An 18,881-nucleotide genomic window follows, 5' to 3' on the forward strand; every position below is an offset into this window, starting at 1 on the left:
ACTTGTATTATGCGGCGACGGAATTAGCTCTGTACATGTATAGGTATTGTATTCTCGTACATCTCGTCTCGCCTATATATATCTTAAGGATTTGTCCATGCAAATGCAATAAGTAAAAACATCAGATAATAAGGCACACCGCCGACGTCGGAGCTAAGCGAAGGATGAATAACCGGTAGTTGAGAGGGAGAGAGGAAATAGAGTATATTATAGGGTGTATGTATTTCTCAAAAACATCCGACGGAAAACGCGTATACATCGTTCGTTAGTAAAATATATTATTCCCGATTATAATATTCCTGACGACCTTTCCGCCACCGCAACGCTATCGATTTACTCAACGCTGTACGTTATTATTATTATTATTATTATTATTATTGGGGTATAATAATATTATTATTATTATTATTATTATTATATAGATTCGCGTGTTCGTCAAACCCGACGTGGCCGCACCGTATTGCCTATTATAATTTCACGGTGGCAAATGTAACGGTGCGGCGGCAGGAGCAGGATCAGCAGTATTATATATTGCAACGTGTTGGGTAATTTGTTGATTTTGGACACAGCGGCAAGTGTTGTTGGAACTTTGCCGGCGCATATACAAACTCACACGGGCCCATAGTATATATTTATGTATATATATCATACGTTACCTATACTGTAGTAGTGGTAGCAGTGGTAGTATGAGTAGGAGTGTAGGAGTACGCATTACGTACTATGTGTGCGGTCGACGTAGTTTGGATTTTCGAGCGGCAGAAACGGAGGAAACGATAACGCGTATTACGATAATAAAATTGATAACGCAGCGGTATATACCTACATATTATGATTATTACAATATTATTATTATTATTATTATTATTATTATAGTCCTATTCGAAAATCTATACTAGTACTACCGCAGCAGCGACTATCAAGCTACCTACGATTTATCCTATCTGTGTATTAGGTATAATATTAATATTATGCCACCGACGCACCAACGCCACGTCGCGCGCATACATCGTGCTCTAAATGAAAAATATCGAATATCCAATTACGCGATCCCGCGTGGTTTATACCGCATTAATAATGGTCCTGGCAAACGGTTTTAATTGGGACGGGCAACGAATCACAATATATATATATAAGCGATAAAATCCTCGTTCGAAGGTTCAGTGAAACGTGTGTTGTGTAGTAGGAGCCTCTGCCCAAACCGAGTACGCACACGTACCGAATAACATTTTTTTTCTCTTATTAACATTACCTATATCATATTATTGCGACGAGTCGGTACAATTTAATAATGGAAATGCGTGTGCTAACTAAGAAAATGCAGTAACAACCGAAAACCGTACGCAGGCAATGGCAAATAACTACGGTTTATAATATTTTACATTGCTTAATCATTAAGTATTTTTGTGGCCGTTTAATAATAATAATAATAATTGTTTGTTATTTTTTTATATTATTTATTCTCCGAGAGGTCAAAACGTTCTAATACGCTTATCTTACATACCTAAAACATCAATATTTTTTTTGTATATATGTGTAATACAAATATGTATAAAAAGGTTATAAATAATACGATAAAACTAAAATTATCATTTTTGATAAAAATCGTTTAAATCCTATTATAACATGTACATATTTAATAACCTTTTTTTTTTTTTTTTTATTATGGTATCGAGGACTGGAGGAGGAACTATGGTGCCAGTGATATTTAATTACCTGCCTAAATCCTTGAGTTGACTACTGCTATTATTTTGTTATGCACTTATATTTTGTTCTTGCTGTAGCCAAGTTGTAATTTTTTTTTAAGAATTTTTAAATTATGTCCTATGGTAGAACCCATTATAATATATATACATATCGTTGGGCCTATGTATAATTTATGTTAGTCTGTGTTACATTTCTATGCACGGTTGGTACATTAGATAATGGTCTAGTATTATATTATCCAGGTTCAATTTTAAAAGTGATATTATTATTTTTGATGATGTAAAGTATATAGCTTTGAAGAATATTTTTTTCACTGGTATTACATTCATTTCTACACAGGTATTTTGTGTGATATCTTCAGTCCTTTTTAAGAATAACTTTTATTATAAAATTTTAATTTTTTTAATGGATCTATCATTGTTTCGTAGGTAAGTATAGAAATAGAAGTATAGAAATTTCAAAATTAACTACAGATCAGATTTTATCAATACTCGATACATTGTAATAATTAACTTATAGGTTTCAAAATATCAGTTACATTTTCAAAAGCATACATTGTTTGTATTGATTTATTTGGTGCGAGATTCATCCTGTTTAATATTGTGGCACATGTCTATACTTGAAAATGTACAGGTCTAAAATTGTTTTTTTTTTTAAATTTGGTTTTCCAAGCATTTTTATTCAAACGAACATAATCATGCGCATGAATACGTCATAGACTTGTTACATACTTTGACATTTATTTGGGCAATATTATCGAGTATATTATTATCAAAGAGCTCGGATGACGGAATATAGTCTCCCGGCGAGGGTTTACACCACATGATATTGAAGATTCTTGGTAATTCATCAATTGTTTGTTCAATATTTAATAGCTATATTCGCTAATTATCGTATATAATAATAATTTAATGTTGTTACAGTGTATGTTGTCTGTACCTACTCTGTACACACACCGCAAATCGTCCGACCTTTGGTACTCGTTTACCAAGCGACGTGAAGGCACGGTGTCGGTGATGGGTGGAGGTGTAGGTCCACGTGCGTAATTGTTTCATTTTTGAACGCTAATTAATATTTAATGAAACAAATGTCTATAGGTATTATAGGTAGGTACGATATATTTTATACTCTGAACAATGCACGTCGATATACGAACGACATCCTCCGCGGTGTTGTGATTAAACGCCATGCCGTTTATAAAAAATAAAATATCGAGAAAAATAATTCCTATCATCGATGCTATAGGTATGCACGATAATGATATTATAATACTATTATTATGACTGCACACCGAAAACATTTTGTAAAGTAAGTAGTAACGTCTAGCCATCTGAATAATATAATTATTATTATTTAGTAAAAACATAATAACAAATTATGTAATATAATTGTATAGCAAATAAAACTCAACATTTTTAAATATGTATATTTAAAATGAAACACAATTTATTTTATGACATCATAGTAACTCCCATGTTTAACTTAATATTTTATTATTTAACAAAAAAATAATAATAAATTACATAATCATATTATTATGATGTTTAAATTTCATACAATATGTATAAATGTATAATATTATATCCACCTACATGATTCGATATTGTCATAATGCGCGTTTTCCGACAAATGCGTTTTCGGTCGTTCCGTCTAGTATGGGTAGGTTACTCGTGTGGAATAATATTCTTGTTCGTTGTTTTTTTTCTTTTTATTGAACGAAAATACCATGAATCGAGATAACGTGTGGGCTACCGTGCAGCAGTTGAAGGTGTTGAGGTGCTAGATAAACTAATTAAATAATTAATAACATAACACTATATATAGTTCAACCGTTGTAAAACCGTGAAAACAAAAATATCATAGTCTATAAAATGACAACGGCCGTAAGTGTTATAATTTATAATAATAATAATAATAATACAAATAGTAGGTACTGTTTAAAACGGTATTTGATGCTCATCGATCATGATTGCGGAAACATGACGTCCTAACAATATTATATTATATCATCGTTTTTATATTATTATTATAACGGTCTATGATTTGTGTGTGGATTTTCATTGACATGGTTTTTCGAACAATATTTGTTTCACTCGATCGTCTGCACTTAATCTATGGTGTGTGTGACCTCGGCCATTACAATGTTCTGAATGATGACGCAATCATCTAATCTGTGCAGTAAGTACCTGCAGGTACTATACGCCGTACATACGAGGTACGTGTTCATTACATTTCGCTCTATTATAGCTATGAATATTATATTTTTGTTTTCAAAGTAGACCCGGCAGTCTTTAATTGTACAAGTATTATGTACAGTTCCCGTTATCTAATTTTTAGTTCGATTTTTGTAGTGGTATCACTGCGCCATTGTGATTCGTTTTTTCCGAAATTTTCTTTTTAATCGTATATTATACACCTACGAAGACGTGTCAGAAAGTTTTCGCATCGCCGGACTGACGGTACAACATAAAATAATAATATTATTATGTCTCGTACCGACGGCGGGGTCGCATAAACTCGCCATGGTTTTGTACCTCTACAGACTACAGAAACTCCACTCCGCTGGTACGTATAATATCGAATATCGATATATTATCATCATCGACACGGAATATCGGAAACTCTGTGCTGTTTTTCTACTGCCGTCGAGGTTTTTTTTTCTCTGCGGAGGAGATTATGAATACTCCCGAATCGTCTAAAACCGTTGTATATTACGTCGAAACTTATTTTTATCGATGACACAACGAATTTTTTTTATGTTGTGGGTGGATTTCAAAGCGATTACACTGTCGTGGCTAATTCGTTGTTGGCATATTATTGCATTATTCGCATATTACGATGGGCGAACTTCTTTCGCCCGAGCTTTCTTAGCACAATATAAAATGTACAACCACGAACGCGATTCGACGTTCGTCTGTTATTATATTATTGCACTCTAACGTGTATAATATTATTGTCCGACATTCTGTCGAAGCGAAAGAACGGTCTCTCACGCGAAGTTCCTGCAAAAGTATATTATATATTTAAGCGGCGTCCATGAGTAATAATGTGTTCGGCTTGGTGGCAAGATATTTCGTCCCTCTTTCTGAATAAAAATACATGCGAACTGAAGGAGGAGAAGGAAGAAGAGGAGGAGGAGGAGTATATAATAATAATAATAATAATAATAATAGTATAATAATATAATCGTGCTGCAGTAGTCGTAACGGCGGAAAGTGTATAATATTATACAATGCGGTTTTTGTATGTGGAAAAAAGAGTCTTTTCCCTTTTATTATTATTTAGCTGTCCAAAATCAATTTTTACCCGAAATTCTGGCCACGCGAGACGCGTGCAAACGTATATTTATATTATTATTATTATTATTATCATCATGTCTCTGACAAGTCGATTGTCAATCTAGGCGGTAGACTTTTTAAAGTAAAAACTTTCTGGTCGAATATCCAACGCGTCGTGGTTTTTTCGCTTTTCTGATTTCGTCATACGCGCGAGTTATAAACTTATAGCATACAGGTCATAGGTGGAAATGCCCCTCCCCAAATATCCAATTATCCCCCCCCCCCACCCTCCAAAACAGACAACTTTTTATTTGTGCGGGATAGGAGCCTCCCTCTTTCACATAGAATATGGCACTCGCATTGATGTAAGGTCTCCTGAAATCGTAATAGATTTCCACCTATGATACAGCTAGGTCTCTTCTCTATCAGGGTCTAAAGTCGCACTTGGAACGCACAACAACACACTATTACAACACGTCTGGCCTGCGCGTAAGACGACGGAAACAATATAGTGTCATATTATAATATTGTTCCGATCGGCCGCGACGCGACGCTCACGCGCGTAATACGCAATAATAATATTATACTAATACCTATGTCGAAACAAAAACGGTTAATTATTATTATTCGTTATAATATGCAATCATCATTGGTTGACATTGTGGTGGTCGTTTCCACGCACATCACGAGTCCGTTGAATATTTTACGTTTAGCACCGGAACGAATATAACACTGCACGTCGATCGATAATGACTAATGACGCCGCTGTTCAGCGTATAAAATTTATATTACCGGTCAATTAAAACGCTCGCGCGTTGTGTATCAACCGTAAAATACATATTACAACAGTAACAATATTAAATTTTAAGTGCACCGTCAATCACGGGCACCGAACCGGTAGGTCACCCGAGGGGGATCATCTGCCTTTCGTCTCCGGCAAACGGTTTGGCCCCTGTTCGACTCGCGCAACAATATAATGCAGTAATTAAATTTCAAAATCGTAATTCTATATTTTTTTATTGATGTTAGTATTATTATCACGATAACACGATTAAAATAATGTTTAATATTATAATTATTAGCTTTAAGACTTGGTATTATCATCGTTATTACCAGCTAGATATACGTACTTACTTTCCCGTTTCATATAAATATATTATGTTCATAACACGAAAACAAAATTAAATTGCATTCGATTCGTCTACCAATCTTCTTCTTCTTTGTCTTCTGTGTTTAACAATACCCACTTGCGCGTGTGTGAGTTTCAATAATCGTGAGGCGTTGCATTAATGTAATTATTTCGTTATCGCGGTTGCAGTTTAATCGTAAATATGCATAATTCATTAAAATATTATAGCCACGTGATGGCTTAGTAAAATATTTGTTTTTACTTTGGTCTTGTTCAAAAATTATTTAAATTTTTTTAATTAGCATAACGTTTTTTTCAATTCTTAATTTAATTATTTTTCTCGAAAACTTTTTTCGTGGTTATTACCTAACTCAACGTGATAAGTATGTCTGCTTTTTATATTTCGAATTTTCTGACTAGACGCATTCGTTTATTACGATTAATATGAATTTTAAAATGAATGTATTATAACTTTTACGATGTAGGTGGTTATCAAGATTCTCATAAAAAATAGTCATTTAACAGAAAAATGTCGGAGATCGATTTAGCTTTTAAACACATTTACTCGTCTATATCAAAACAGATTCCCGTAAAATACATAGCGTAATTAATAAAGTGCTATTAAATTAACTCATTATCTAGTTTTAATTTTGTTTTTGTAGCATATATGGTAGTTATGATTTTAAGACGATACTTTGAACTCAACACTAAGTATTGGATAACTTTTAATATGACGTTATGATGCTGGATAGCTCTAAAGTATTTATGTCACGTAGTCAAAAGGGGAAAAAACTATCCGTCATAGCTAAACACATCCCTTACTCGATTTTTGAACTCCGTAAAGTATGGTTGAGGGGATTTTTAAAATCTAATTTTAGTGGTCATTTTTACGCGGTCGTTCAATAAATCGTCAGGCGTCGATATAAAAAATAAAAAACTTGTATGGCTAAAAATAATTTTGTATCAAAACTTCAGAGCTGCACGAATGACACCCAAATGTTCGTGTATGCAAACAGCGAATAGAGAATAGAATTTTTGAATCATGTTTTATTGAGGTTGTTCCACAACATCGTTTATTTAAAATTAGCTTGAATTTTTTTAACTCTAAAAATTATTATTAAAATATGAGTTTTTAGTCTTCATTATATTAATAAACTAGTTTCTGTGTTGTATTATCACGCTGTTTGTCATTTGATGTTTTCGCTATTCATTTTTTTTTAAACTAATTTCTAATTTACACGAAAAGTGTGTTTTAAAATTATTTGTATTATCATTAACACTATTTTATGTTTAATAATAGTTATTTCCACCTAGTACGATGAACTGTGTAGCTCGAGTCATCTGAAACTCGATGTATATTATTATTATTATTATTACATTTTCCTCTACGTCTTTGTGTATGTCCATTCGGTTATGAATATCCCCGAGGAGGGGTGTTTTCACTACAAACGGACTTTTTCGTCTGTCCGTAATTAAAAATATCACGCGACATCGTCGGGGTCTTAATGAAAAATGTCGCTTGTAAATTAGTGCGCAAAAACAACACTCCGGGGAAAAAAACTAAAAAAAAAAATACCGTCTCTACCAACGCCAATTGGCACCTGTTTTTTTTACAAATTTCACTTTATTTTGTTGTCTAGTGTATTTAGTATATATTTATAAAAAACATTGTTTTGTTTCAAGACGCTAATCAAACATCTCGTTGAATGAATTAAAATGTGGGTGTACCCAGTGCATTTTACCAGGTAACAATAACTTGGTGAACTGTAAAGTTTTCATTTATGATATTAATATTATATCTTGTTAATGTTCTTGTGGCCATGATATAAACCCACTAATATTTAGATTAGAGATGTAGGTAATGGAAACGTGGTTGATGTACCTCCGTATACTTAAATATAAATATTGTTTCGTTTATTTTAACTGAAAATTGTTTACACTAGAGAAATGAAATACCGAAATTTGGAAAAAAAAGTTTACGAATCGCAGATTGGTACGTTGTTTTTTAGCAGATGTGGGATGATGTTTGTCCAAGGATATACTTGACGCGTTGACCGGATAAGCCTAAAAGTTTTGTTTTCTTCTCGTTTTTAATACCAAAAAAAGTTTATTATCTATTTTGCTTTCATCCCCTCTAATACAGGTTGACACTGGATTTTATAGTTTATTGACTAACTTCACCCTTTTTAGTATACATCTCCAGGATTTTAAACTTGGTATTTTATCGTTTTCATTATGATCAGTCACGTCGAATTTTTTGTTTTATAATAATGGAATTAAAAAAATCTGACTTGAAACTTTTTCGTTATTTTTACAATTAGTTTTAAAGCCTTTATTTAAAATTATTGTTTACTTTCTTTAATAAATCTGATTGATTGTCGAACAGTAAATTATATTTCCCTTCAGTTGGGTTTTCATTGATCTAATAAGGGAAATATCCGGAACGTAACCCAAAACACAAGCAAACAATGTTCCTTAAATCTATATGTAGGAAGCTTTTTTTAACAAAATGTTTCAAATATTTGTATCTTTAACACAATCCTCCATATTAAATATTATTATTATATACAGATTTTAAAAACTTTGTTAATTTTGATATTTCAATAACAAACTGAGGTAAGTACGACATCTGCTTATTGGAAGAAATAAATGTCTTTTTTTCGTACATTTTCAGTATCGATTTTGTGCTCGACAACGGAACAACGAACCTATATAATATTATGAATAATGTAGTCATGTAGTCTTAGGGTGTACTTATGAAAATGCAAAATCAGTAAAACCAATAACTCTATTTATAGTACAACACAAACACATATTATTATAATATATTAAAACCATATTCTATTAACCACTTTGGAAAAATAAAAAAAGTATCTTGGCTTCGTTTTAACAGATTACATAAGCATGTTGTGCACTTGCCACTCCGAGTTTTGTATAATAGGCATTCGTTGAATACAAATCATATGCCTTGACGCGGGGTTTCAGTTTATGTACAATATTGTAAACAAACATTTTTTTTTAGTAGCACTTTGTACGTTAAAATATTCTCCGTGTTTATGTTTACGTGATCACGTGATGAATCGTTTGATGTAAACAGCAAAACGTGGAACGCGTTTTTTACCCTCAGCGCAACAGTATGTAGTGTAAGGAGTAATGTTTTGAGTGGGTACCACCTATTATATGTATTATATTTGGAATTTTCGTTTTCGACACGTTTCCACGTCAACGGGACAAAACTGAAACGCAAACTCTGAAATGTCATAAAACTAGAACAGCCTACGCGCAAAAAAACTGTTGAAACTCAATGATAAAAAAAAACCCGAAAACACGATCCTTGTCTTCTCCATCTTCGAAACCAATTTATAGGATGTAAACAACCGCACTAGATGAAACCTTAACCTCACCGGTACCCATATTTGTAACTTATCCTTTATCGAAATCGGAACAAATGTTTTGAGAATATTCGATGTGTTTTTCCGTATCAATAACTCTCCAATCGTTGTAATTCATTGTTTATTTGTTTTTTTTTTGACGGATCGTCTGAAAAAATGTTTACTCGAAAATCTCACAAAAGTTCCATTGTCTGGATATCGATGATGATAATAATATGCTTATACGCGTTTTGCATATTCGTATTATAGTGAATCGCCAGCACCGCGTGAGCGAGCCGAACTCAACAACATATTATCGAGTACTGCGCGAAACGTCGACCTTAAATAATAATACACTTTATAGATCGGTGTGATTCATCGACCCATAAACGCAGTAATCGCAGGCGATTCCGACGGAAAGTTTCTTTTTCTCTTCGACTGCAAACAGGCGACTTGTGACTACACACACACACACACACACACACACACACACACACACACACACACACACACACTATATTATTTCAACAGTCAGTGTTGGTGTGTATAGGGGCGAAAACTTTACGTAGCACCCATTTGTCGTGCCCGAAACCGGCGGCGGCACATATACGAGCTCGATTTTTCAGACGGCTTCTTCTCCTAGTTTTTTCGCTCCCCAATCGACCGCCGGGTCGTCGGGCAATCCGACGAGTGAGTCGTGGTGAGGGGATGTTTTGTTCCATCCCTTCTCAGCCAGCGGCGGTCGCATCGTATACATCGCTGCGGCGTCGTCAACCCCGACGCTCACTGCAGCCACCCCTTTGCCACCCCTTTGCCATAGTGCAAGCGGGACGCGACTGGTACACTGCACCGGAGATTTGATTTAACGAGTCCATCAATCTGCGAACACTCTAAACCCGTACTGACGGCCGACACCACAATCGCATTCATCGATTCGGCCAACGACTTTATTATTGTCATAATACGTGAGTACACGACATGGTGCTATAATCATAGGTGTATGCACGATATCGGGGAAAAAAATTCCGATACTAAAAAAGAACATTGATGCGAATAAAATTATAAAAGTCGAGTGCGTCCTAAAAAACTTCGAAGTTTATCTGACCTGTGTAAGTATCTATTATATTTATGATATAGTTTGCTACAAATTTGACTGTTTTCACCGTATTATAGTGGAGCTTTGACCAACTCGCAGGTTCTGAATTTCTGATTTAAAGTTTATAGCAAAGATAATCGTTCATAATTTAAAGTTTAAACTATGGTTTGTCTTTTGCGTATCGTACTGATGCAAATGATTGGTTTTGTGATAGATATTCGTCTCTAAGACCGGCAGAACATCTTTACAAATAAATGTTATGATAAAAAAAAAAGACTTGTTTGAAACCGCTATTTACTGTGAGTTAATAATAATGACTAAAAACAAATAATTGTATAGCGGTAATATATAATAAAAAAATATAAAATAAATATAATAAATTATTTTTATTTTTCACCGACTTTTTCCATCGACATTTCTTACCATTTTATCGGTGCACACAACTTCTATGACCACTGACCACCCCTCACTCGTATATTATATTATTACGTCAGTGGTGGAATAAAATCGTCTAGATTGAGACCAACGAAAAAAGTCCGGCGGTACCCGCGTAATGATTTTCTTTTAATAGATATTGCTTATTATTATACTATGACTGCATATTTGATTTATTTGTTGATTGTGACGTGTTGAATTTTAGACACGTAGAATGAGTCAAAACGTTCTTTTTAAATTTAAACTCGAAGAAGCCATCGCCCATCGTCCCTCAAAGTTTTGACATAGAAATCTGTACCTACATTATTAAAAAGGAATACGAGTTTGACTAACCTATTTTTGAACGAATTTTATTCCCAGCGAGAATAAACTTTATAAATTTAATTTTCATCGTTCAAAAATTGTACCACGCAAACACATCGTATAGCATACCTATTACTGTTATTGCGAGGATAAATAAAAAAAAACATGTATATCACGTACTTATATTGGTAGTCGGATTACCATTTCGTCTCGAATCGTCGGAAACGTGCGGTGGTTTTTTCACTTTTACCGCCTCAGTGTCTTACCGATTTAAAGTTGCACACGAAAAACTGGCAGACTTAGTTGTATAATTAGTATATGAAGGGCGTTTTATTATTTATTTTTCAATATTTATTATTTTTTTTCTTTTTTCGTGGCCTCAGTGCTCCGTGGAGAATTTGGGAAACTAACCAAACATTTCCACAATTTGGCACATCCGTAGGTACGTATCAGAAATTGTTTTGTTTTACTCGGCGTTGTTTGATTTCTATTCGCTCCAATACACACCTGTACCTTGAAAGCAACTATTAGTGTTGGATAGCAGCCTGATTTTCCAATTTTTTTTCTCTTCGTTTTCATTTTTCTTCTGTACACCGCGAGAGACAATATATAAAGTCTATTATAAAATTATTAATAAACTACACATCGGTTGTTAGATCTACTTTTAGGCACCTATAATATGGTAATTATTAAAAAATATCACATATCATCTTTAAGTAAATTAATTCAATTTTTATAATTCTTAACTTATAAACATTTATTTTAACATAAAAAATATGCATTTTTTAAAACCAAAATAACGTTCGCGTGCACTTAACTTACATTAATATATTATGCATAAGCTTAGAAAATCAGTGGCTTTTTTAATGTCTCAACTGTTTCACGTTCATGTTATATAGATAAATAATAATAACCATAATATAAATAACGCTGTGCACTATACATAAATCTCTCAATTTATTTTTACATTATTTAAGATAATAAACTAGATTTTATAATTGACGTTTAATATAAAGTTATTTTACCCGAAGCCATAATTAAATTTGTTCTTATCAATTCGCATATGGGCTAGACGTTTTTGAGAAAAAAAAATTGTAAACTTTGGATGACTCTATAATTTAATTCAAACTTTATTATTATCTTTACTATTTTTATTGTTTTTTTTTTTTTTTAAATATTGTTCATCCATATATAATAATTATTGTTATGTTAAAAGTTTCCGACTGTCATTAAGTTCTAGTTACATATATATTGTAGTACTTAGAATCTGTTAACTAAGAAATTTAATTTAAAAATGTATGCATGTACAATGACGCAATAGACCGAGTAATATATCAGTTTTAAAATGAATGAAAAAAAACAGATTGACGAAGAAAGATTACAAGCAATTTTTTTTTTTATTGTAGGCATATCTGTTCAACTTTCGAGTGTTTAACAAACAACCAACTAACAACAAAATAGTATATGATGGTTTTATAGTGACATAATATATTGTGCTGTTGTCACAATGAGTGCGATGCGTTTGATAGCTGAGAAGGATCTATTTCCCTAATCCAATTCTTATTTGGACATTTTTATTTCAGACCATGCCAATCGTTTGTGCACAACAATTTTAGGATTTATCCTTGAATCAAATCACGAGCATATAACCACTTCTGCAACTTTGAATTTCCATAATATCATGTTTGTATATTATTAGTATAATAAATATATACATATAAGTGAATTTGCATGTAATGCACACAAATAAACACACAAGACACAGAAAACAATGATTTCATACCATTAAAATTCAAACATTTTGACGCGATTGATAGTAAAGCGTATCTGTTTTATCATCAACTAGAATGTACATTTGATATGCACTAAAAAAGCCAAGGACATTTTTGTAGGTAAAAAATAACAGTATTGCTGATTCTGAAGAGTCTTGACATATATATATATATTACATGATTATATCAAATTTATCTAACTTTTTCCATGACCTGTTAGTCAATAGCTGAAATAATATAATTTATAATGTATATCTAATAAGCTTATAGAATTAAATATTTTATAAGTTTTAACTAGGTACTTGTGTACGAAGCCAAAAAATCAAAATATGTAAATTATTATGTTGTCATTTTTACCAGAATATATATTTAAAAACAAAGGAAATGAACAAGATAAACTCGTCGCTCGACTAATAGATTGTATAATAAATATCAAAAACTGTTTACCAATTTTATCTTATTACGATGTTCTTTATAACAATTTACAAAATATTTTAAATATTTAAATATTTTCCTACTGAATAATGATTGTTATATGATAGTATTGTCAATAGCATTGTGAATCAGTAAGAATTAATATTACGGAAAATTTAACAAAATTATGTTCATATTGATAAAATATTTAAGTAGATACATTAGTTAAAAATATGAAAAATATGTAAAATCTAAAGATTTCGTTTTATTTGATTAAAGGTAATATATGAAACGTCCTAATTTGTAATCAGAATAAACAAAATCTGCATTCAATAAAATTATTATTTAAGTACAAAATCGTGCCCTAGTTATTACTATATATTATAGGAACGAGGCAACTACCATACAAAATAGTTTAAAAATAATCAAGCAGAAACATAAAATAATATTTCCGTGTCGTCAGTACTTCAACAAAACAATAATTTGATTCGACGTAATTACTCTAAGTAAATAATATGTGTATAATTGTATAGGTACATTATGTTTAAAAAGGAGGAAACAATCAACACAGTGTACCTAATCAAGCTTGAACGGTATACATCTAAGTGAACCAAGAATATTTCTGTTGTTCGTTTTTCGTGTTGCGTTGGTTTATTGTGTGCATTCAATAATAATGATATTACAACCCATGTCCAACACAGTCCGAAATAAAAATTAACTACAAAACGGTGGTAGGTAGGCAGGCGGAAGTGATGAGGGGGTGTTGTGGAAATGAACTCCATTCGACAGTCATACAGAGTATAACATAATATATTGTGTCCTACTCAAAATTAATATCCGTATATTATTATTTATGATTCGAAAAACTCATCGTCGACGTATCTACATCTCTTTCGTATTTTTTTTTAACGTTTCATGATTTGACCATATGTCACAGGGCAGACGGTCGAAATGAGGTTTTTTCCACTCATCTCGCCATCTTTTAGTGTTGAGCAGACAATAGAGCTGCAGTTTAGGAAATCAAACTGTTTAAATTAAAATATAGTAAAAACAAAAAACCGAAATTCAGTGTCCCATAAATTAATATTCTGAATAAAAAGAAAGAGGAGTATAAATTGTTGATGGTTGTATTCGGAAAGTTATAACGTGTCAGACGAGTTTCGCGCCAACGTTTCGATCCGTACAGATTCGACTGATGGGACTCGAATTAATAATTAAGTTGATTCAAATTAATTAAGTTAAATGATAACTATTCATTTATTCGATCAAATCCACTGAATGTGTCTGCACACCGTCGAACGCTTATTTTTATTTACTCTTCGTACAGCTCTGCGCTCGAAATAATCTCATATCATATGGAAATACTGTATTAAATGAAAATCGTGGTTCGTATGCTCGACTTACGAATATTGTAACATAATATCATATAATTACTTTATACTTTTTCAATTGCCGTTTTTTGATTTTAAGTTTTCAACTCACTCGTCACTTCTATACGGTTATTTAATGATTGGTTGAATTAAATGATGATACATTAAATATACATATTATATAAACTAAATATCGTCTCCATAACCACGTGTATGTCACATAATATACGCTTTCGGATTTCGACGCTTTTTGGCTCGACGTCTCCTTTTTAATCGCGTGCGGACGCGAGTCTAAACGGTCGGAAACGATACTCGTACGTCGGGGAACGGGGGTTTATAATTAGCGGTATAACCGAATGAATGTCGCGACGGAGGAGTCGTCGTCGTCATCTCACACGCAAGTCGAAAAGTAATAATAATGATGATGACGATGACTATGACGACGACGATGATGATGATGATGATGACGATATAATATGTGGCCTGAACAAACGACGACGACGACGACGCCACCGCCGCCACCACCGCCAGTCGCGCAAGTCGCACTAGCGCCCTTCGCCGCCGCACTCCCATTCGAGTTTATTTCTGTTTTCCGCTTTGGCAATGACCCAAATCTCTTTCTCTCTTGTCATCGCCACTGCCGTGGATTTTTCTTCTCCTCTCCGTTTATTATTATTACATTTTTTTTTTTTTTCATAGTCGACTCCTTCTCCGATATAATATATATATATATATATATGTATGTATATGTGAGTGTGCGTGCACGCGTGCTTGTATTTGTATAAAACGGCCAACGCCGTCGCCGCCGACCACACTAGGAAAAATAAATATACTTTGTATCATTACGCGCGTGTCGTAAACAAATATCTTTCGACGACGATCCCGGCGAGCGTATATTATAATATGTACAAGCGGTCGACGCTCATACATCACCATAAACTCAGTTCATACTATTATTGCGTGATATAATGCTGCTTACACATTCGCTCTGTCGAGAGTGAGATCCATTTAAGTCTTTCGTCCTCCTGCCACCCCCCTGCCAATTCGATTTTGACATTTTTCAAAACGCCTTCGTTTTATGTACATATTGTACTTGTGTTCAGCATTGGCGGAGGAAACCTCCCCGAGCAGAGCCACAGAAAATAAGTCTCGAACAAAACACTCGTGTTATGCGTCTTTTAATTTTGCCGATGGTGGGTGACTGACCAGTCCCGTTATTTTTTTCGAGTCTTATTTGACGTAACCTTAAAGTTTGAATTACTATGGTCGTGTTATGTCCGAAGTCCTAGAAGCATAGATTATGGTTAGGAAAAAACAGAAGTTAATCGAATTCGCCATATTTTCACGGCAAAAATACAATTATTTTTCCGTACCACTTACAGATTTCGTAGATCGACAAGCACCTATCGATGATCCTATACAGGCAAATGTCAGTTCATCCAGAATGTGTAACTTGTGGACGTCAATGCCTAAATAATGGTACCATCGTTTCTTTAAACTTTCTATAAATTCATTTTTGAATTCGGTGCATATATGGATTTTATTAGTTTAACTTTTAACTTTTAACTTTTTTTTTTTAAGTTATAAGACCTAGTGTGTACCTGCACGTTTACACTTTCCGATGTGCAATGAAATTAATGTGAAGTTTAAATTCCCATGTACATCGCATGCTGATGGAGTTGGCTTGGACTTTATTTTATGTCCCCTCATACAACGTGAATACTTGTTCACATGTACGTAAAGTAGGTGTACAGGTAAAAAAGGTAGCGATGGCAAAGACTTGTTTTAATTCGATTCGTCACAATAACAACGACCGAAACATTACAATATTCTGTGAGTCGTGTCGACATTTGATGAATTATTGTTATAATTTATTTAGTATATTATTATACATTTTAATTATTCTATGCACTATCACTACACGATAAAGCAGACTTAGATTTTCTATTCTCATTACTAAATGGCTCTTTCGACGCTTCCGAACTCCTTGCTGCTATACCTTTTAGAGTCCTTCATTATCCCTTTAGAAATCATTCCCAATTCTATGTACCGAGACATTCAATTGGTACAACCACTCTCTTCGTCGTATGCTCCGAGCTGCTAATAATATTTAATTCTTGGGCCACACAACCACTTTCAATTAATTTATCTATGATATTATCTATACTTGGTATTATGTTTTTTTTCTCTTTTTGAATTCGGTTTAATAACTTTCTGTTGTAATATGTAAAAATACTGATTGGCGTAAAATAAACAATAATAATAATTATAATTATTATCATTATACATGTTTGTGGAGATCCAGAAGGCATCAAGTACATACGTTACATACTTAAATGTTTAATATTAAAATGTTCATATAGTATCATAATCAAGTATGTTCTGGAGTCCCATCCATCGTCGTTTTATTTAGATAGGAAAGGTAGGTAAGTACGTGCGACTATTTACGCGGTCGAAATCCTGCAATCGTCGTCGTCGTCCGTGTTTGGAGTCGATAACGCCGAAAATCACTTAATTTGTCTGAAACTTTCATTCCGACTGCCACGATTTCGATTAAACTCGTGTCACACCCGTTTTTTTCTCACAGTCCAGTAGAGTGATTTTGTCTCAAATATATATACACCTTTAATGTTATTTTTTTTTTTTAACTAGTTAATTTATAAATTTGGAATTCATTGAAAAAAAAATAAAACCTTTTATACTTGACCGTATAAAATAGTTGCTAGTTGTTTCGTAGAACCTGAGTTTAATTCAAACCTCCAATCGAAATATTTATTTATATGTATATATATGAATAACATATATATTAATATGTTCGTTATAATCATTAAGTATAAATGTATTATAACTAAATTATCTAATACATATGATATATATGATTATGATTTATGATATACAAATTACTGAATGAAGAAACTAGAAAATTTAGCTATTCTTATACAGTTAAATTTCTACTATTACTGTTGCTATAATTTCTATTATTATATAAAATATTAAATTAACATAATAAAAAACGTATTTACCCATTTGTCGCTAAACTATTTAAAGTAGATATTGATTTTTTTAAATTTTAAGTACGTCTTATTACTTATTAGTTTCATTCTAACAATTGAATATTATCAGTGTTTCTTTTTAAATTAAATATTTGTTCAGCTTTTGAAATAATTAATTTAAGTTTACCTGTTATATATTTTAAATACAATTATTTTACATACTATTGCTTGCATTAAAAATAAATGTAGGTATTGAGTTCAAAAAATGCACTTACAGAAAGTAATTAAAAACATCGATTGGTGATATTAATTTATATTTAAACTCTAAAACAAAACAAACAAAAACAATACAAACTATGATAACATTTATTTTTCAAAGTAAACGTAAACCCACATTATACAACAACTTTAAAATAATCTATCAATTTGTTTGTTTCTTACCCACTCAAAATTCACTTGTAAACGATATCAAAAGTAATTATTTCATGTGAAAATAATATATTTTCAATCCATCAACTCATAATATATTGTAGAAAAATATACAATTTATTTCAATCAATGTCGGTTAATATTTTCCCAACAACATGAATTTAAAAAAAAACTGCATTTAAAAAAAAAGTAAAATATTATAATATTATTGAGTTAATATTGTTTTACCTGTATACAGTTTCCAACCTGAATTTAAAAGTATCAAAATTACTGAAGATTATCAGTTGACAAGCACTAATTTTTACAATACCACGAAAAAAAGTTAAAATCATAATTATGTCTAATAGTTTTTTAAAATAATATTGATTTAGTTAAGTAATGAAAATATTTTAAAGTGAAACTATGTATGTAATTTGTTTACATTACCAAATAATTTAACAGAGTCGTTTCGATGTACCTGTAAAGTAATGCACGTTCTTTAATATACCGACGAACGTATAGCCGTATAGGGGTTGGCATTGGTGGGAGGGGGATTTAATTATCGTCTATCCAATTTAAAGCTAGCCATTTCATTTATTTTACCCACA

At 32.4% G+C, this 18,881-nt stretch overlaps 1 protein-coding gene across 17 annotated transcripts in view; it reads left to right on the forward strand.

Moving 5' to 3' along the window:
- LOC111034385 (CUGBP Elav-like family member 1) overlaps positions 1-18,881 on the forward strand; it is a 178,397-nt gene that overhangs the window by 26,166 nt on the left and 133,350 nt on the right. The window contains exon 1 of one of the 17 annotated variants that reach the window (XM_022315585.1): positions 3,930-4,269. The exons of the other annotated variants lie outside the window; for them this stretch is intronic. The gene's annotated coding sequence lies outside the window, so the exon portion shown is untranslated. Of the gene's footprint in view, positions 1-3,929; positions 4,270-18,881 lie in introns of those variants that run through there. 17 annotated transcript variants of the gene reach the window in all.

This window comes from Myzus persicae, unplaced genomic scaffold (assembly GCF_001856785.1).
Source record: "Myzus persicae strain clone G006 unplaced genomic scaffold, MPER_G0061.0, whole genome shotgun sequence".
Lineage (NCBI taxonomy): Eukaryota > Metazoa > Arthropoda > Insecta > Hemiptera > Aphididae > Myzus > Myzus persicae.